At 42.6% G+C, this 22,313-nt stretch overlaps 1 protein-coding gene across 5 annotated transcripts in view; it reads left to right on the top strand.

Moving 5' to 3' along the window:
- LINGO2 (leucine rich repeat and Ig domain containing 2) overlaps window positions 1-22,313 on the top strand; it is a 418,322-nt gene that overhangs the window by 72,834 nt on the left and 323,175 nt on the right. For 2 of the 5 annotated variants that reach the window (XM_081894258.1, XM_081894256.1), the window contains exon 1: window positions 11,181-11,347. The exons of the other annotated variants lie outside the window; for them this stretch is intronic. The gene's annotated coding sequence lies outside the window, so the exon portion shown is untranslated. Of the gene's footprint in view, window positions 1-11,180; window positions 11,348-22,313 lie in introns of those variants that run through there. 5 annotated transcript variants of the gene reach the window in all.

A 22,313-nucleotide genomic window follows, 5' to 3' on the forward strand; every position in this document is an offset into this window, starting at 1 on the left:
CTTTAGATCAGGTTAACCTCTGCATCAAGGAATCCCAACTGAACTTCAACATCAAACACGTGGCTCATCAAGGATGATCTGACAGATGCATATCTAGAGATGCTTCACTTCCATGCTGCTTAAGTGAACATCACAGTAATCTCTAGCAGCCACAGTGGTACCTTAGTTTTTGGAAGTCGAATGTTTCGGCTTTCAAACACCGTAAACCTGGAAGTAACTGCTTCAGTTTTCGAATGCTTTTCAGAAGTCAAACGTGTCACGCAGCTTCCACGTTGAGTTTTCTGGATGTAAATGCTTCCAGAAATGCCTGCATTAGTTTTTGAACATTTCAGAAGTCAAACGGTCTTCCGGAATGGATTGCGTTTGAAAACCGAGGTTCCACTGTATTTGATTTAGAAAGCAATATGGCCACTGTGGGTTCCCTTTGATCAGGTGAAGTCATCCCCAAGTCAATTTATTACATGTTTAAAAATGTCTAGCTATTCTTCATACAGATAGCTCAACCGGTAGAGCATGAGACCCCTTAATCTTAAGGCCGTGAGTTCGAGCCCCATATTGGGTGAAAGATTCCTGCCTTGCAGGGGATTGGCCTAGATAATCCTGTGGTCCCTTCCAATGCTGCAATTCTATTATTCTATTCCATCATGAAACTCAAGGTGTTCAAGGCATTCTGTCACCCAGACACTAACAGATCCAGACCTGCTGACCTTCAGCATCATGCACTATCAGACCATATCCTGGAACCTGGAACCTAGAAATATAGAACTATATAGAAATATAGTATGAAGACTTAAGACGATTCTGAAAGCTGTGTGTCAGGGCCAGGTTTGATTTGGCACGATTGGAATCCAGAGCTGGATGTGTTCTTTCCCCCACATTGGGTTCTCTGGATTCAGCTGCAGGAGCTGGAGCCAGGGGTGGGGTTGGAGTTGGGGGGTTGAAAGAGTTTGGACTCTTGTCCTCTTAGGGGAGAGGCTAATGTCCTCTTAGGGGTCAGTAACTGGTTAAGGAACAAGAAGCAGAGAGCTGGGATCAATTGACAGTTCTCTCAATGGAGGGATGTAGAAAAAGAGAATCTTCCCAACCACCACCAATATTGAAACCAATATTCTTGCACTTGTTCATAAACTATATGGATTTGTTCATAGGCAGGGAAAGAGCACACCCATTTTGCTTATTATATCAAATTGTTTAGGGTGGTTAAAACAAAGTTTGTGAGGAGCTCTGAAAGGATCTTTCCAAACTGAGTAAATGGGCAGTAAAATGGCAAATGCAATTCAGTGTAAACAAGTCTAAAGTGATACTCACTGGGGCAAAACATTTCAAACATGCGCTAATGTGTGATAACCCTGTGACCTAAACCTGCTGATGTTTGCTCCCAATGGCTTCATATAGATGTTATATAGCATAGGCGCCAATGCCCCAGGGCCCTGAGTGCTCGGGCACCCACAAAATTCCCCATGAAGGGGCCGGGCAGCCACAAATTTTGATGCCAGGGCCGTGCATACTGCATGGCACCCACAGCCCAGGGCACCCTTGTTTGTGGAGCCAAGCTGGTACTCCTGTTATATAGCATTGAGGACAGAACTGTAGGTGGAGATGTGTAGCGATGTTCGCCATTGTGAATGGTTTTGAAAGAGGACTAATGCAAGCATTTTGTTTGTGCCCAAATGAGCACTGAGCTACATCATGTCCTAAGTAATTTTTATATGCTGTGCCAAGTTAGGATGGACTCTAACATGCATGGGCCATGCTTATATCTTACGCATGACCATAAACGTACTGTTATTTTGTCCCCTTTTTAAAATTTAATTTTCCACATCCCCTTCAGTTTCACAACAGCAGCCACAGAGTACCAGAATTATAAACTCGTTTCCCTGAAGTGCCACGCCGAGATGTGGTTTAGAGCACTCAAAACGGAGCATGAATAATTAAGGCCATTGGTTCCAGAGTGGGGAGATAAAAAGTGATTGGTACAAAGGAACCGGCATTCAGCTTCTGAAAAGTGACAAGCGGCTCTGTGCAAATTAAAAAATAAACAGAAACAGCAACAAGATGAATTTTGTCATAAACAGTGGGATGACAATTACATTGGAGAAAAATGTGCCCTCATAAAGTTTGGAATCAATTACCAGCTATCCTTGTAAATGGTTTTTGATAACGCATAACGTTGCAAGTGACATGCAGAACAGTAGCTTTGCAGAGGGTAAGAGAGATGATTAAAGAAGAGGCAGGGTTTCTGCCTTTTTTTATTTAAAAAAATTAAAACTCTATGGTGTGTTTTTTATATAGCTACCAAGTAATTGAAATTTGATTAGCCAATTAACTGTCTGGAATTTATTTGCTGAATCATTAAACTGATGAAAATTTTTGATTTACCGCAATATTTCATCAGCTTAATGATTCAAGGAATAAATAACAGGCCGTTAATTGGCTAATCAAACTTCAATTTTTTTTGGAGGTTAAATGAAGATAAAAGTTTCTTTAACCTATAAAACACAGATAAAGAGCATACTGCAACTTACCTGCAACCCGGTGCCTTTCAGGTTGGCATCAGGAACGTAGCAGGCTGGGGAAGGCTGACTTGCTTTGTGTCAAGAGATGAACAAGTGCTGTTTAAAAACTGTGCAATCATCACAGGCAATCAATTCATGAGACACAGCTCATGATTTAAGGGCCCACATTCAAAAACACAACAAGAACCTGTTACTTAATGCGCTAATCAGTTAATCAAGTAAGCATGACAAGCATGGTGCTTTATGAAAAATGCTGCGGGGAGAGACTTCTTGTAAGGTGTGTAAAACAGTCATGACCACGGTCCAAATTTCTTTGTAAAGCTGTTCTCTGGATGTCCTGGGGATGGAAATCTTTGTTTCTCACTTGTCCTCATTTTGGCCTTCTGGTCTTCACCTGATTAAACTGTTGGGGCATGTGCAGAGTGCCCATCCTTGTGCCAGCAGAGTGTGCCAAAAGAAGGGAGAAACACCCAGCTGTTCTAGGAAGAGTCAGTCACTTGACGGACAGTATAATGCAGTTTCAGTTACATGCGGTTATAGATACAGGCTGGATCTAGAGATATCAAAAAAGCATTTCAGGAAAATGTGTTGTCAAACACCTTGGTTCTCAAACGCCTTGGTTCTCAAATGCCTTGGTTCTCAAACACCTTGGTTCTCAAATGCTGAAAACCCAGAAGTAAGTGTTCTGGTTTTCAAATGTTTTTCAGAAGCTGAACGTTCAATGCGGCTGTCGGCTATTGTTTCCAGGGTGCCTGCACCAATCAGAAGCTGTGCCCTGGATTTCGAACATTTCAGAAGTCAAACAGACTTCTGGAACGGATTAAGTTTGGCGCTTTTGTTTTGCTATTTTGCGTTTTTGTTTTTGAGGCTTTTTTGGTTAATTTGTTTTTGTGACTGTGTGGATGATAATTTTTGTCATCTACAATACTGTCTTATTTATTTTATAGTACAGTACATTGATTATTAGGCTGTGTGGTTTAATCCACAGCGCCACCTGTGTCCCTAGTAACTAATGTACTGTAACCTTTCCCTTTACATTGATTATTGCTTTCAATTGATGGATCAGTGGTCTTGTTAGATGGTAAAATTCATGTTAAATTGCTGTTTTAGGGGTAGTTTTTAAAAGTCTGGAACGGATTCATCTGTTTTGCATTACTTTCTATGGGAAAGCATGCCTTGGTTTTGGAACACTTTGGTTTTGGAAGAGACTTCCGGAACGGATTAAGTTTGAGAACCAAGGTACCACTATAGTGGGAAATCACGTTGGTAAAAGACGGAACTCCACAGCGCCATCTGGTGTCATATGCATATAAAACAGTTTTTCTTTACTAATGTAGCTGAGTCCACAATCTCCTTACAAAATTCAGACTATGCCCTGGCCAAGGGCAGGGGCCAAGCGTAAACGCAACAGGATTTATACTGTAGATTGGGCTGAGTCATTCTCACATGCTTAACTAGCTGCAGGCACAGGACAAAACACACCCAAATTAAACAGCACACCAGTATTAACCCTTTATTGCCCCTTTTCTCAGCATGCACAAACCTTATATGTTAACATAAGCCTGGCTGTAGACAGACATTTTTTAGAACTGTTTTGGGATAGAGAGGAACACACTGTTTTGCGGGGAGAGGGGTTATCTCCTGGATAAGAAATAAGAGGGCGAGGCAGAAAAACAGCCACCTTCCCTATTCTACAATGCCCTCCTCTACAATAACGCTCAATCATGACAAGTGTGGTTCCCACTGGGAATTTCTTTAGAAATTGATTCCCCTAGAGCTGCTGGAAATTTCCCCGCACCCCTCAGTCCACAAAAGTAACTCCCGCCACTCCACCCCACCCCACAAAAAAGGGGGGAAAGAACGCCTGGGCTGAAAAATATCAATATAGGCCGAATATGGTAGTCCAAATTGATGCTCTCTGTCCGAAGCCAGATTTTTGCCATTGTCAAACTATGCTATGACAACGTAAGTGGACCGGTGTGGGAAGAGCAGAGGAGTGAAACAGCATCTGCTGGTCTGTTTTAGAAAGTAATGGATGAGAGCTCTCTGATTCCCTTGTTTTGGGCTCCTGTAGAGCTGACTCTTTGCAGTTTCGCACCTTCAACTACAAGGGCAAGGAGGTCACAGTCATGCTAATGGTGCTCACACTTAAGCTCAGCTCCCTTCTGTTTTGCTGAGATGCACAAGAGAGGAATATGTAAGGCCATCCAACATTGCCTCTGAGCTGCTTTCTTCGTCTGTGCTACTGTCTCGTCACATTACCATGGTTTGTGAAGTATTGGTTTAAATCATTTTAATGGCCCTGTGCACTCTAGGATGGATGACCAAATGAAATGGTATTCCATTACAGTGCAGAAATGTCAAACCTTCATAATCTTAGATTGGATCTATTTGTGAAAAGATAAAGTGGTCCATATATATATATATCGATCTCTCTCTCCCTCTCCCCCCCCCTCTCTTCTGTCTGTCTATCTGTCTGGGATGCAGGTGGTCCTGTGGTCTAAACTACTGAGCCTCTTGGGCTTGCCAATCAGAAGGTCGGCGGTTCGAATCCCCACAACGGGGTGAGCTCCCGTTGCTCTGTCCCAGCTCCTGCCAACCTAGCATGTTGAAAGCATGCCAGTGCAAGTAGATAAATAGGTACCACTGTGGTGGGAAGATAAACGGTGTTTCTGTGCATTCTGGTTTCTGTCACGGTGTCCCGTTGCGCCAGAAGTGGCTTAGTCATGCTGGCCACATGACCCGGAAAGCTCTGTGGATAAATGCCAGCTCCCTTGGCCTGAAAGCGAGATGAGTGCCGCAACCCCATAGTCGCCTTGGACTGGACTTAACTGGCCAGGGGTCCTTTACCTTTACCGATACCCAGGTGAGGCTAGAAATGAGCCATGCCTGGAAACTCTACCAGTCAGTGTACTGATCTTGACTGACCAATGATCTGACTCCTTATAAGGCAGCTTCCTCTGTTCCTAAGATGAAGCCAAGTATGGATTTTGTTGGTTCCTGGGTTATAGAACAGCTTTGATAGCAGGTGAGAAATCCAGGAAGGGGTTTGCAAGAAGAGAAAAATGGGAGAAGAGAAGGAAAGGGACCAAGGGGATAGAAAGATGAAGGGTGTAGGAACAGCAGGTAAATTCTGAAGGGACAAAAAAAAATCTATCCAAATACCCTTTATCTTTCTTTTAAGCCCTTGTCTATAGTTGCTGTATCCTTCATATTTCTATACCATTGGCTCATTTCTCCCTTTAAGAATTTTTCAGCAGGTTCCTGGAAAATATTATTACTAAGCTGTGGCAGATGTTTCAAGTTAATAGTCCCAGCTCCGAATGAGAGAGAGAGAAGCACCAGAATATAATATTGTGTTCTCCTTTATCAAACCGGCAGGGGATGGTGGCCATTAATCCTAAATTCCTTATTATAATTAATCATCATTCATGCACAAAAAACCCTCAGCTTTAATATATGCAGATTTAATTAAATAATATAAAAACTCAGGTGGTTAATCAACTGTGACTTCCTTAGTCTAGTGACGGTGGTACAAAATTTATAAATAGAGATTTGGTGTGCTATATGTGGAATCTCTCTTTTGGTGTCTTCTGTTCCAGTTTTAAAATAGCAATGTGATATTCCTCTAGTGAGCATTTTGGGCAATTACAATTAGTGCTGAACGGAGCCTGCTTTGTGTACTATCAGAAAACTTTTCGCAACATCAGATAGTCTTCCCACTCTACCTGCTAAAACGTTCACCTTATTTATGTGCACAATCATCTGTTGCTGCCCCTCAAAATTGGTCCATTCTCATTTCCTTTCAGAGATGCTGTCTGCAGGAGCGGATTTACTATAAATATAATGAAGCTTAAGGTTCAGGGCCCCTAATCTTGGAGGGGCCCCAGAATTTAGTCCTCTAAAATTTTTGGGTTTTGGAGATAATTCAATTTGATGATTTTTTTTAAACAAAACAAAACAACGTATATATGGCATGGCAACAATCCAAAGCTGAGAATCAGTAGCATAGAAGTTACAACTCCATCGAAGAACCCCCTTCCCCCCAAAAAATATTTCTTTTTCTACCATCATCCAAAATCCCCAGTATTTAAATGGGATGATATTTTGTGAAGCTCTGGTTTATAGTCTTAGAGATTTTAGCTAATCCAAGTTACGGAAAACCATCAAAAATAAAGCTAATTTTACAGCCAACTGGGGAAATAAAGTGCTGTGTTGTGACTGAGCCTCTAATCTTTCAAACTTTTAATCTCCTTTGTGTGCACTTTGTTTGTTTGTTTTTGCAATTATGAAGTGACATTTAATGGACTGTAGCTGAGAAATTTGAATTGGTACGTTAGTACGCTAGTCTCTTGTCTTGACAATTAGCTTCAAATATCCTTATGTGGAGTTTCATTACAAATTAGTATACATGATGCATATATTTGTAAATAATATAACAAAAATGACTTGGACTTTTTTAAAAGAGTCGCTTACCAATTTGTCCTCATCAATTCAGAGACCTGAGATTCTTGTTTATTTAAATTGCTGTTCTTTTACAAGTGCCTTTTCTTTTGAAATTCAGCCTTCTTTGAGTGTGAATGGAATATATTCAGTTCTCTAGCCTGTGTTCCTAGCAATGTTTGAACAATAAGTGGGTAAGTAAAGTGTAGCATTACAAGACAGATGGTCCAGACTAGGATTTCTGAGTCATGAACATTACCAAGTTGCATTGTATCTAGAACATACAGTTTAACAGCCTGAGCTGAGCTCTTTTTCATTGTAATCTCTGAGTGGTGCAAGATTCCCGGAAGTTGCTGGCATTTATCCCAGGGTTTGTGTTTCCTTTGGAAATGAGGCACAGTGGAGACTGTGTTGTCTTTAGGATATATGGTTTATTTACACATATATACAACCTGAACCTACTTCTATGGAGGAGCTCCCAGCATTGGACTCCAAGAGGGTCTTGCTTCTCCCATAGGCACAGTCCTGGGTTCAAGCAGACATCAGCTTGTGGGAAAGTTAAGGATAGTAGGAAAGGATATATTGAATAAGTATTATGCTTCCTTCACTCATGCTAGTGAGTGATGTAACAGAGCAAATTCCACTCAATATAGCTGCAAGCTAGTTTGCAGATTCATCTGAAACTCTTAGTTAAGTTTATTCCTGTTGTCCCCTTTTATCCCTCCTAAAAGAATAATACTCTTTCTGAGTAAAGTAACAAAAAGTTTACTCACATTTCAGTTCATGATTTCATCCCTGAAAGGCAGGCTTTTCTTAGTAGTTACACAAACAAATTGTGAGTTCATCTTATTCGGGGACTGAATTCATGTGCTGCTGGCTGAGAGCCAGCAGACAACAAAATTACATTAAGATAACAAAATGGCTGCAGGAGAGCAGCATGGCAGCAAAAGATAGAACAAGACAACTTCAAGACTGAGAAGATGGCTGCATGACTCGACTCTTTTGTGGAGTCAGTCAAGGCCATGCCCATCTCCCAGGTCACATGCAGGGGGAGGAAGCTCCAGACCAATGGAAAAGGAAGTTACACTGACTGGATGTCCTCCTTCATGTGCCCACTCTAGGAAAATAAGGAATTTTGCATTTGACTGCACCAATTGATTATATCCCACACAGCTATCCCTGTCTGTTGACTAGCAGCTTGACACATAACTCCTAACTTTTTCACTTGGCAGCCGTCTAGATGGTTTCTCTGTTGTATTGCTGCTTACCCACTGGGGAAAAGAAATCCCTTAGAGTGCACCAGGGTAAACTACAATCCTGAAACTCTACTAATGGCCTTTGTTCTTCCACCCAACTCTGAGCTAAAAGAAGGGGCATCACCCATTTTCCAGCTGGCACAGAATCTTTGCTTTGTTAACTGCCCGTCTCCCTGCCCCCTTTGTTTGCTTAACAACTTGGCTGTTATCATCCTGCCCAGGAAGCTGAGTCCAGCTATTAAAGGTCTGGCTTCTGGTTTAGCCCTCCCCTCCAAGCATTGCTTAAATTCTAGCACTTACCTAATCCAGACATTCCCAAAGTTTGGCAGTCGACAACCCATAACAATAGCATAGAAATGAGCTACAAGAATTATTCTGTGATTCTAAGGTTCTCCTCTGCTCCACACCAAGTCCTGCCCAACAAAAACAAAAACACCCAAGAGTTTTATCCAGGTAACTAATGCCTTTCTTTTGAAACAGTTACTTTTCTTAATTTTGACTCATACGTCTCATTAAAATTAGGAAAACCAAATAGATGGTCTAATGCAGTGTTTCCCAACCTTGTGCCTCCAGATGTTTTTGGCCTACAACTCCCATCATCCCTAGCTAGCAAGACCAGTGGTCAGGGATGATGGGAATTGTAGTTCAAAAACAGCTGGAGGCACAAGGTTGGGAAACACTGGTCTAATGAATGTGCGAAGATGAGGTTGGCATGAGGTGGTTGGTGGAGATAAGTCACAAGACAGAGAAACCTAATAATTTATAGGCGCCTGTTCTAACACAAGGGGCCTTTTAAAATTCACATTAAAATGCAATAAGTGATTCAGTTGCTGGAAAATAGGTTATTTGGGCCCAGTGTTCTCTGTTTCTTAACAAGCAAAGTTGATTGCTTGATAATCTCATCACTCGGTGAGTTTGCTCTCATTCACAGATAATGCATTCATGTAATAAGCATTCTGCCCACTTCAACTGATGTATGATTTCAATAGGAAAAGCCCACTTTTCTGATACTGTCTGGCAAATATCCCAGGCTTAACTAAAATGTTGAGATTGCAGCACAGTTTGTCATGGTTGTGCCTGACATCAGGGACAGAGCTCTACGCCAAATCTGGGGGTTCCTTGGGTTGAATGGCTGCACTTTATTCCAGTACAGTGCCTCGATTTGACCTGATAATGCTGGCACAGGAGGCAAGCATATGCCAGGTGTATGCTTAGCCCTTATGTGCATTAATGATGCCCAGGCATTAAAGGTAAACATGGCCACTTCCTGAGGTGTTGAAATTCTAGGTGCACCTACTGTAGCCATGGAAATGCTTGGGAGATGCCTGCTGCCTGCAGTAAGGGCAGGGCAAGATATTGATTGTCAAGGGGGCAGGGCAAGATGACACCCAAGTAGCAATATTGTGGTAGCCTGTGGCACAAGGGACCACCCTAGCTCTATCCCAGGAGCTCATGGGGTTCTCATTTGTCATTCCCTCAGACTAAGATATTGTTGTTTAGTCGTTTAGTCATGTCTGACTCTTCGTGACCCATGGACCAGAACACACCAGGCATGCCTGTCTTCCACTGCCTCCCGCAGTTTGGTCAAACTCATGCTGGTAGCTTCGAGAACACTGTCCAACCATCTCGTCCTCTGTCATCCCCTTCTCCTTGTTTCCAGGGAGTCTTCTATTCTCATGAGGTGGCCAAAGTATTGGAGCCTCAGCTTCAGCTTCAGGATCTGTCCTTCCAGTGAGCCAGACTAGTAATTGCATAACCAGGTGACTATTATTATTATTGAATAGGACACCCTTATTTTCACCAGAGAAATGTTGTAAGGTATGAGATATATACTTAAAAGAGTGGGCAAGAAGAGGCCTGTGTCAGTAGTGGTTGCAGAATCTTCAAGCAGGTTGACATTTCCTGATTCAAGAGTTTTCCATTCTATGTCTTTAGTCCCCAGTTCCCTGCATGTAGCCAAGTTGGCTTAGATTTGGATACTGCAGATCCTCTAGTTAATCAATAAGTTGTGCACCTTCATCCATATTTAGGTCTCGTGTCTTCTTTCTGGGTATGAGGGCAAGAGGTGTTCTAAAAATGAGCATTGCTGCAGTTAAACTTAGCATAGCACCTGCTGCCTTAACACTAGTGTGGAATCTAGGTTGAGGTCCTGAAAACAAGATCTATCACTTAATAGAACTGAGTGCGCTTCTACTCCTCAGTATTGAAGGAGAGAAAAAAATATGAATAGAATTTATGACCAGCCTCTAGTAATATTTTAGAGATGACTAGGGTTGCTCTTCTGGGGAAGTGGCAATAGGAGCAAGACAACAGAAACTAAATGTTATTTGCCAAAAGAAGAAAAACAAAAGGGCAGTCCAAATCATCTTGGAAGTTCACAGTACAAAAGCTCAGGGGAGGGGAAAAGTTCCTAACGCTTTGATTACACTATCTATAACTACTCTTCTGAGACCATTTTGAAGCAATGAGTGCATATTGCAAAGGTCTACAATTATGGTCAATTATATAATTACATAATGACACCAGATGATTAGCAGCAGATTTCTGGTCTTCAATCTGCAGTTTGCTCAATGGACTGGAATGGCTTGCTTCTCCAACTGATATCTATATTCCTTTTTAATAATAATAATAATAAAATACAGCATCATACATCTTAAATGTCCCAAAATCTGATTTAAACTATTAAAAAGAGTGGGAGAAGAATGGATATTTTGTGTTCAAGTTTATGATCTTATAGGAAAGTCAAAATGGCAAAGTGACATGTTTTATGGCTGTAATTTAATTTGTGTTAAATGTTCAGCAAGGAAAAAAGGGACCTACTCAGCTTTTCTCAAGCAGAAAAAAATTAAGAAGGATGTGATACCTTTGATACCTTTACAGAAGCACACTCCTATCTGCTGCAAAATCAGAACTACCCTTAGTAATAGCAATTCTGCTGCAACCAGTGCTGATCTCATTCTTTTTCCCTATCCAGTTTTGAAATTTCCTTTCGATGAGCCTATCTTATTAAATCACTTCCTCTTGGAGAAGATTGTTCTGTGCTGGACAGCAAGAACACTTTGGCAGCAAATATTTCAGGGGTTGCTTACAGAGCCTTGACAGCTGATGGAGCTTATTAACTTTCTGCTCCCAGTAAGTACAGATCTTTACAAATATCTTCCCCTTCTTTTAGGTGCTGATCTTTCTCTCTCTCTCTCTCTCTCTCGGCATGTGTGTAGATGCCTCACACCTTAATGACAGCATTTCCAGTATTTTGAAGGAAAGTACAGCTTGCAATTGCCTCTTTGTATAGCCAGTGTTTGCCGTTAGTTAAAGGGTCCTCAAGCCCCTTTATTTATTTAATTGCATTTATATAATGCCTTTCTACAAGGCACCCAGGGTGGTGAGAATTAGGAATGTAAATTTCTAGTCCAGGTCAATCAGGGTTAAGCTGCTGTGGTGCCTGGTTTTGCAGTTGCTATGCAGAATTCTAAGGAACTTTTGCCCGGCTTTTTGTGGGAGGCAGGCAGTGGTATTGTTCGCTATTTTTAGCATTACCCATTTTGCTGCCCAGGGGACTCAGCCATCTTGCTGGTCTGGAAATTGAAAAGAAGCCACCTCACAATAGGTGTGAGTTTTCTGCCTGACATTGGAGTGCAAGAAGGGAATACGTGACAGGAGAGCTTTCTAGCATGGCTGCCCTTCTCAGAAAACCAGCAGCTCCGTTTTAATTTTGTTACATATATTTCATGCCAAAGTCAGGAGCCATTCATATGTTGCCAGTGCAGGTGGCATCCATGTGGCCCCATCCCATGCTGCTCCAGTACTTGCCATTGAGCTGTCAAGCAAGGAATGTCCAGAGGGAGGAATTAACTCTTTATCATCAAAAGTACACCTACAAATTAGGTGACGACATGCCCATCAGTCCCACATATCTCAGCTACTCCTAGATGTGCACCCAATGAGGCAGTTGTTGCAACAGAGAGGCCCCGCCTCCAACCTCTGCTTATTATCTCCCTCACCAGAGCTGTGCACAATCATGTGAATAATAATAATAATAATAATAATAATAATAATAATAATAATTTTTTTATGTATTTATACCCCGCCTATCTGGCTGGCTATCCCCAGCCACTCTGGGCAGCTTCCAACCGAATATTAAAAACATACAGCATCAAACATTAAAAACTTCCCTAAACAGGGCCACCTTCAGTTGCCTTTTAAAAATAAAATAGTTGTTTATTGCCTTGACATCTGCTGGGAGGGTGTTCCACAGGGCAGGCGCCACTACTGAGAAGGCCCTCTGCCTGGTTCCCTGTAACCTCACTTCTCGCAGTGAGGGAACTGCCAGAAGGCCCTTGGTGCTGGACCTCAGTGTCCAGGCTGGATGGGGTGACCTTGGGCAAGTTGCTGCCTCTCAGCCTAGCCTACCTCACAAGGTTGTTGTGGGAATTAAATAAGCAGGAAGAGAACCATGTATGCCACCTTGAGCTCCTTGAGGGAAAAAGTGGGATATAGTAAGTGTGCTAAAATTAATAAATTAAGCAGCTGAACTTACTTTGGCTTCCTGGGATTGTTTGGTGGATTTATGGTGTTACAATTATAATAATTAATAGCAATGGGTGCATGAACAAGGAGCATATCATTTCTTCTGTATGAAAATATTGTCATCTTCAAGTCATGGGGAAATACAACCTGTTTACAATACAAGTATTTCCTTGATGGAAGTCACCTGCCTCCTCCCACAGCAAATGAAAACCAGCTGTCCACACATTGCATGAGACAACTATTGCCTCAAAAGTCTCACAGGGTCTCAGTGGATTTCCTAATTTCATAAGGAATAGTTCCCAAATAAAGCGATAACTTCACAAGAAAATGAATCCGGTTTGTGTGGATACCTTCTGTTTATCTTCTTGAATAATGCCCTAAATGGTTTTGTTGTGTTCTCTAGAGTTATAAATTGTGTTTAGCAGTGGTGATTTGGGGGAGGGGAGGACAGAAGAGAGAAAGCTATCACTCCCGAGTGTTTTTTAGCGGGGATAGGTTCAAGTGAGTTGACATTTTTGAGGCATTTATCAGTAAAATTGAAAGTGTGCTAGAATTCAATCACAGCATCTTGAAATCCCAGAAAATATCTTTTGAGTAGAAAATGTTGCCAATTTGCTGGGTGCTCGCTTGAGAAAGGCTACCAATGACATTCGCTTATTGGATAGACTGTTCACCCACTATAAGTCAATTCTGAGTTAAATCAAAAATTGCATATAATGGGGTATAGGTGTCACACAACACTTTAGAACGGGTTCTCCACTTCATACCATCAGTATCAAACAAAGATTGGTTTAAGCCTATCTTCCCCTTCCATTTCTTATGCCCAGATAGTTTCTTCTGTGCTTTGGGGGGGAATATATGAAATGAAGTACCAGAAGTTTAAGACAGATTTTTTTATTCACTTTGCTGGCTGCCACAGCTACAAGTTATTTAAGGGTTTGAGATATGTTTTTGTTTTTAATCTTAGCCCCACAAATCTTGCCTGTAAAGTAAAGTAGCTCTGGCAATAACCAAAGTAGGGGAGAAATATACAGTGGTACCTCGGGTTAAAAACTTAATTCGTTCTGCAGGTCCGTTCTTAACCTGAAACTGTTCTTAACCTGAGGTACCACTTTAGCTAATGGAGCCTCCCACTGCTGCCACGCCGCCGCCACCACGCGATTTCTGTTCTCATCCTGAAGCAAAATTCTTAACCATGGTACTATTTCTGGGTTAGCGGAGTCTGTAACCTGAAGCATCTGTTACCTGAAGCGTCTGTAACCTGAGGTACCACTGTACATCTATTGCTGCTCATCTGAAGAATATACATTTTTCTTTAAGAAAAATAGAACTGTATCATTGGAAGGGATACCCAACCAATCATTTAATCATATGTTTTAGGACCTTTCCTGGTACCAACATCAGTAGTTATCTGGGTCGTCGTCTTCTTACCCCTTTTGAAAGTAAGGACAATATTTCCCCACCTCTAGTCTGCAGGGACATTGCCTGCTCTCCAAGAATTATCAAACATTACAAACAGAGGCTCTGAGGTTGCATTCACAAGCTCGTTTGGTATGGCTCATCAGGCCCTGGAGAAGGGGAGCCAACTTGGGTCCCAGGCTATGGGTGCCCAGTGTGTCACCATCAAAACCTGACTTCCGGCACCACTGGAATTCAGGTTCTGAGACATTGCGAGACCTCGGAAAGCATCTCTGAGGTCTCACGAGGCCTCGGATGTCACTTCCGGTGCTTCATGAGGCTCTGGAAGTTGTGTTGGGGGCCTTGCGGTGTGGTTGCTGAGCCCCCAGAGCCCCCTATAGTTGACACTCCTGCCCTGGATAGGAATTTGGAGCTGAAGTCCAACAACAGGAGGCATACCTGGCCTAGAACTTTGTCCTTTGTCAGCACAGTATTGCCATAGTTCTTCAAACCTCTGCCTGAGATAGTCAGTTTAGGCATGTGTGTCAGCCCTGTGTCTTCTGCAGTGAAGACGGACACAGATAATCCATTCAGTTTCTCTGCAATGTCCTTATGCTCCTTTACTGAAGCTTTAACTTCCAATAGTTCCATCTGCTGTAAGCCTCCCAGAGTGGCTAGGGAAAACCAACCCGGATGGGTGGGGTATAAATCATCATCATCATCTCCCTAGTCAGTTTCTTGCTTCTGAGTCAGCTGGTAGAGCTCCGTCAGTAAAGTATGAGACTCTTAATCTCAAGGTCGTGGGTTCAAGTCCTATGCTGGGCATAACAATCCTGCATTTCTGGGGGTTGGACTAGATGACCCTCATGGTCCAACTCTGTGATTCTATTATGTATTTTTAAATAAATAAATAAATAAATAATAAATAAATAAATAAATATTGCTAGTTTTAATGTTTTTAGCTCTAAGTCCCTCAAATTCTCTCTTTCCCTTTTAAAACAAACAAACAATCCCTTATTGTCTGCTTTTATCAAAAACTCATTAGGGCAAGGCTTGCATTTTCTGAAGGAAGCTTCTTGCCCTTAACAGCATCGTTGTCTCTGCTTATTAACCACACTGGCGTCCTCCTGGACTTGGTAACTTTCCTGGTCTGCGGTGGGCTTGCTAGCTGAGTTTTGCACTGAGTAACCCCCAAGTGTTCTGAAGAGGTTTGATCCCTTTGACTTTCCCTTTCAGCTTCCTTTTTATCAACCTCATTTAGCATTATTGTTATTTTTCAGAACTTTCCTCTCTCGAAGTCTGATGTGGCTAGGTTTCCTCGGCAATTGTTCACTTGCATTAAAAATGGAATTTGATAGCACTTTGGTAGTAGCTCAGTATGCAACCAAGTATAAATAATACACTTGAATATCATTATTGTGCAGATGGCCACGTCAGCACAATCAACTTGACATTTTAACACCTCCTATATGTGCCATTAAATGCTCTGTGCAGCTTTATGTAGCTCCATTCACATCACATTGCTCTAATATTTCAAAGGTCTTCTGTAAGAAAAGCTACATACGGGGCCAGAGGATTAGATGGGATTCAGGATGGTGGAAAGGGAGATGTTCGAATGTTATTGCTGGTTATTACTTTTGTTGAGGTACCGCTCCGGAGGGAAGGTAAACAGTGTTTCCGTGCGCTGCTCTGGTTTGCCAGAAGCGGCTTAGTCATGCTGGCCACATGACCCGGAAGCTGTACGCTGGCTCCCTTGGCCAATAAAGCGAGATGAGCGCCGCAACCCCAGAGTCAGTCACAACTGGACCTAATGGTCAGGGGTCCCTTTACCTTTACCTTACCTTTGTATCTCACCTGTCCTGCAAAGAACACGGTTCTCCTCCTCCCCATTTCATCCTCACAACATCCCTGTGAAGTAGGTTAGACTAAGAGACTGTGACTGGCTCAGGGTCGCACAGTGAGCTTCACAGTTGAGTGCATGGACGTCCACTGGAATTTAGGGAAGGGGCTCTGAAAGGGAGACCTGACTAGTTTCTGGTGCACAATGAGTGTTGCAGATATTAAATATTGTGCAGTTCGAAGCGACTGGAAGCATAAGAACCGACTCCTTCGGAAATGAAGCATTGTCCAGGCCCATGGAAATATTATGCAAGCATTTACTGGCAGCACGTTTTTCATAACAGAATCAGTAGCTTGTGCTGTCCAGCACAGGCTCAGCATCTTACAAAATATGGAATGACACAAACAGACCTATAAGCAAAGGTCTCTTGCTCTCGCTGGGTCTCCAGCCTGCTTTAAAGCTTCCAGGCTGTTTGCTCTTCCTTCAGGAAAGCCCTTTCCTTGCATTGTTTCCCTGTGACATTCAGAGAGAGGACTCAGTTTACATCTTCAGTCCATTGACTTTGGGAGAAAAGACTCAAAGCAACTCCTTTCAAAATGGAGATTTGCAACCCAATACCTCTCGCAATACCCCCCCCCCGTGGGGGGGAACCCAGTGTTAGCAATATACATTTAGCAAGTTTTTCATTTTAAACATTCATTAAAATATAAACATTTTTCATTTCTGTGTGAATTAATCCATTATTTTTAGCAATGTGGCTTGCCAGGAACCTGTTTCTGGCCCTCTGGACTCCCCTAGGATCACAAGAAGAGCCTGATAGAGACACTTAGTAGCCTGGGAAGAGTTTAAAGGGCCAGATAGAGAGACTTAAGACCCTTGGCCCTGAGGTTCCCCAACCCTGAAATAGTGGGTTTTGTGGGTTTTTTCTTTGTACCTGTGCACAATGAAAAATAAGGTAGTCAAGCCACTAATCCAGTAAGCAGATGAGAACTTCAGTTGTCTCTAGAAAAGGAACAGAAGATGTACATGGTTCGGAATCTATGTTATTTGTTCCGTGTAATCAGTGTTTATTTTCTGGGGGGACGCAAAGGGATGCACAACCCTAAACATTTTGTGAATCTTAAGTTTGGCCTCATTGAGGGGCAGTATTTCAATATCTGTAGGAAAATGAGAGTACCCCTAAACATTTTTTATAGAAAAAAGCACTGTCTATATTTCAAATATATCGAAAATTAGATTGTTCACGTATTTGATTACCTTCACTTCTTAAAGCAACTGAACTACTGCATATTGGTTTGTTGTTGTTTTTTAAAGATACCTTTTTATTTTCTTCACAAGTAGGCAAGTTTATTAAGGTTGATTACCAGATACTAGAGGCGGATGCAAAGAAACTATTATTGGAAATTCCAGAACAAGTGCTACTACTAAATAGGTGGTACTTACATTACTGATTATTTTCTTCAGTTCTAATAATAATACTTTACATTTGTATGGTACTAACTAGTGTTCAAGCAGGGGGAGGCCCATAGCTCAGAGGAAGAGCCAGAGGCATAGCATGGAGGGGGGCAAGCAGGGGCCATTGCCCCAGGCACAAATTCTGAAGGATGCAACTGGGCTGCAGTGGTCCTGAAGGTGCTGAGAGACTGGGAGGGAAGTGGCATCCTTTTCTCAAATAGCATTTGTTTCTTCTGGGCAGCTGTGAATGGAAAGCAGGCAGCTGGCCAGACCCTCCCCTTGAGGGGCAGAGCCCCCTCTTGCTGCCTGCCCCCTTTGGTACCTCAGGGTGGTGTGTCACATGCTTCTTGTGACATGGCTGTGCCAGGCAACCCCCTTGGCTCTCTCCTGCCCCAGGGCTGCTGCCGAACCCACAGCCAAGGCTCCCATACAGGAGCAGGAAGGCACAGGCCTTGGCCGGCACAATAAAATGAACTCTCAAAATGTCAGCAAATAATAATGAAACAGAAATTCACTCAGAGCAAAGGTAATAAATAATTACTAGACTGTGATCAATAAAAATAGCTGCCAGTCACAATGCGTAAAATACCACAGTACATACCAAACCACATAAAAGGATCCAGTTGAGAAGCAAAGACAGACACAACTTATAAAACCATTTCCCGGCCCCCAAACTCCTCTTATATCAATTGACAGCAACTCTCCAGGGTCAAGGAGAGGGGACACCCCCCCCCAGCCCTACCTGGAGATGCCAAGAACTGAACATGGGACCATTGGCTGTTAAGGCAAATGACCTACCTCTGAGCCCCAGCTCTTAAGTGCCTGCTGAGGAGAGGCGATGCTTGTGTTTAATTCTCTCTGGCTTTTGGTTGATTCTTTGTGGCTGTGATGGAAACTAAGTGCTCTTTGAATGAGGCAATCCCTCCCCTACCTTCCCCTCTTTACCTTTTTGTCATAACAAATCCCATTTGTGTACTTAATGAGTCGAGATTATGAAAGGGAGGATCGTAAAAGTTTAGTAGGCCATAATGTTATATAATTCCGTTGGTAACTGGTATTTTCTGTCAAGTGATGTTTCCTTTTTATTAATTACCCTGCAGCTGAAGTAACACTGAATGTCAGGCTCAGCTTTAACAGAAATTGCAATTTGTAGTGGTAACTGAACCCGAAAAGGTTGTCATATCAGCCGCAGCTAATTCAGAAGCTTGTAGCATTTTCCCTGGATAGAAGAATTGTGAAGTCATTGAACATTGGCAGATATGGGGGGGGGGGGTAGAATTAATATATTGTATTTTTTTCCCATTTCAATCTTTATTGGTTTATAAACAATAACATCCATTTACCTTAACACCAAAAAATTACAAACAAACCACTACCAGTACAAAAAAAGAAAAATATAGCTAAAAAAAGAGAAGAATATATTGTATCAGGGGTATGGAATAGGTCTGGGTGATATCTGGTTTTCAACATTGTGATATATCACCAGCTAGACATTGTGATATATCACAGTGTCTGAAATAAGGATGGAGCTATACCAAGGCACTGACTGGCTTCACGGTTTTACCCACATCGTGATTTTTGCATAGCACACACATCATGATTTGTGATATCTTGCCAGGTCAATATAGGGCTGGGAGTGATGGGAGTTGCAGTACGTAGCACAACACTGGCTACCCCTGCCTTGGAGTGTCCCGAAGTCTGTACTATTCAAATTGCCCACCATCGCTTAAGCAATAAGCATTTCTTGGGTTGGAGCTGTGGTGACTGCATCCAAATCTGGGCCTGGAATGTCTCTTTGCAAAGCCTGATGTCAATTACTGGAAGTCGCAGTAAAGCCAAAGGTCTGAAATATGGCAGGCAGAAGGTATTGCCTTGTTGACAAAGCAAGGGGCAGAAGGACAGGCTTCTAGGATAGTATTTATTACAGACAGGACTAGTCCTGATGCTTCTTACTGTCTGCCAGTCACAGAGCCATTAACTGTATCTGAAGCAGACTCTGAATCTCAAGACTCTGAGGACAGCTCCTAGCTTCAGGCCATGAGGTCCTGGTTCATGCTTTCAGGTCATGGACAAGATTCTGAGAGATGACAGGTGAGGCTTGGGTATATAACAGTAGAGCAAAAAAGAGCAAAAACACCAGCGGCATTTCCCCCCTTTCATCAGGTTATACTGAAGCTGAAGGGAATACAGTCACGTTGGCAGTTGTTTGTAGATGTACAAAGACCTGCAGTGGTAGCTGACACAGTTTTCTAGGAAAGATATGGACACATAGCCTCTGACTTGCTTCCTTTGTTCTGTGCAGCTACAGTCCTGAGAGATGGAGGAGCAAGAGGCTGGGATGCAGAGTGGGCTTAATTTTTTATCACATACACATACCAGAATGTTAACAGAAGTTGCTCTGTTCAGCTTCCTTGTGGGTTTTTCTTGACAAAAGAAGAATAAGGCTGTTAGTTTTAGATTCTCTCTTCTGTTATTAGTGGAGCTTCTGAAATGAGACATGGTGAGTGAGCGCCAGTAAATGTATAAAAGCACCTCTGTATTTATTCAATTTATAGTACTTTCCTTACAAGACAGCACAGGGCAGTTTATTGAAGAGTAAATGAATTAAATGTACAGCAGGCAGAGAAGAGTATTCAGCAATATGTAGCAGGGGTGGTAAAGTGTGAAGCTGTCGAGCACTGATGTTTAGCTTAAGTGTCCCCTTTTTGTAGGGTTGCAATTTTGGCATTTCAATATAAAACATGAGCAAGGAAATGTTGATGTTTTTCTTGCACTGATCTCCTTTCCTCTAAGGCAGGAGTGGGTAACTGTTTTTGGCCCACTGAGCTAGATCCTTGTCTCTCCCCACACTCCCCAAACACACCCATGGGCCAGCTTTCACAGGTGGGGTGGACAACCTACTGATCAACCACCTGACATCTGAATGATGTCAGATGATTGACACTTGTCGAATTCTCTTGCACAGCACTTCCCAAAGGACTGATGATCAGTTGTCCTCTTTGAGAAGTGTTTCCCAAGGGTCAAATTAAACCTGCAGGCTGGAGCTCCCCACCCCTTCTCTAAGGAGATGATAGTTTTCTTCACCTCCCCCAGTTTTACCCCATAACAACTCTGTGGGGTAGATTAGGCAGAAAAATGGTGACTGGCTTAGTGGTGTTTTGAAGCTGCAGTCTCCCTACTTCTAGTTCAACACCCTAAGCATTTCTTCACTCTCTTTCCAAAATGAAATGGGCTTTCTGTGCCACAAACACAGCTAACTTTCTGAATGCTGAGCATAAGCTGCATCTCTCCATTTATTACCTGATCAGAAAATCTATGAAAATGCAGAGGTGGAAGGGATTAGTGATGTGGTGTGTGATGAGTCAGTACAGAGAAGCTTGAAGTTTGGCTTTGGGCATGGGGAGAAACTTCACATGTTCCTTTCTGAACAATATTTTATATTAATAGGGCATGCTTCAAAGGGCTTATTTCTCCCAGAATTCTTGTGAAACTTGGCATTCCACTATCTGTTCAATAAACTGATGTAGTCTATCTAACCTTATAGTCTTAAAAGCCTCAAAAATGTAAAGCCTTTTGGTAGAAAAATTATTCATCCTATGGTAAATAAATATTTTTACTCACACTTGGAGCAACTTAGAAGTCTACAGTTGAGGAATTCAGAACTCTTCCTCCACCCAAGTACTTTGCCTGACTCCATTATTCCTAATTCCTAAGGAAAGGTGCTGTGTTTGCACATAATGCTGTGCCATAGTTTAAACAAAGCCAGATTTATAGAGCCGGTGATGAACCATGGCTCCAGATTATAACATTTTGGGCAGTAAACAAAACATAATTTAGTTGCTAGACAGGGGTCACACATGATGGCACATCAAGGTTTAATAAATCATCCTTTAGCATCAGTGGTGTAGCATGGGTTGCCAGTGCCCATGGCTGTGCTTGGGTAGGTGGGAGGGAGGAAAACAGACAATGCACGCAGGAACATTCAACTGCCTAATGGTGTCCATGACACCTAAGGAGATCACAGCCTCAGAGATAAGAAACGAAGAGCCGTTCCGTTGTCTGGAGAGGTCACTTCCTGGTTTCATGGAGAAGCCGTTTGCAATGGAGCCCAGAAATGGAAGTGTGCAGCTGTATTGAGGCAGAACCAGGTGTTGAATTTTTGTGCCCCAACAATTTTGTGTCCAGGACGCCACATCATTGTTTAGCATTATGTGCCAGCCAGGGCATTGTGTCATTAAATTCTCTATGACAAGTGCTCTGCTACTTGGGTTGTAATCCTCAGCACGCATATGTTGAAGATTAACTGGAAATCTTTGCTAGGTAGAGCAAGTTCACCAATGCATGTCTAGCACTTGGTAACTGAACAGCAAGCAAACCACAAGTTTGCTGTGAGTATAGTAGTGTTATTTCAAGGTTTCCTCACAGTAAACAGAGGGTTGATAGGCTACAGGCATGAAGTGTGTACATTCAAGAGGACCTCTACCTATCAAGGTTCTCTGGCACATAAGGTAAAGGTAAAGGGACCCCTGACCATTACGTCCAGTCGTGGCCGACTCTGGGGTTGCGGCGCTCATCTCGCTTTATTGGCCGAGGGAGCCAGCGTACAGCTTCCGGGTCATGTGGCCAGCATGACTAAGCCGCTTCTGGCGAACCAGAGCAGCGCACAGAAACGGTGTTTACCATCCCGTCGGAGCAGTACCTATTTATCTACTTACACTTTGACGTGCTTTTGAACTGCTAGGTTGGCAGGAGCAGGGACCGAGCAACAGGAGCTCGCCCCGTCGCTGGGATTCGAACCGCTGACCTTCTGATCGGCAAGTCCTAGGCTCTGTGGTTTAAACCACAGCGCCACCAGCGTCCCTCTCTGGCACATAACCC

Source organism: Podarcis melisellensis (assembly GCF_964234715.1).
Source record: "Podarcis melisellensis genome assembly, chromosome: 17".
Taxonomy (NCBI): domain Eukaryota; kingdom Metazoa; phylum Chordata; class Lepidosauria; order Squamata; family Lacertidae; genus Podarcis; species Podarcis melisellensis.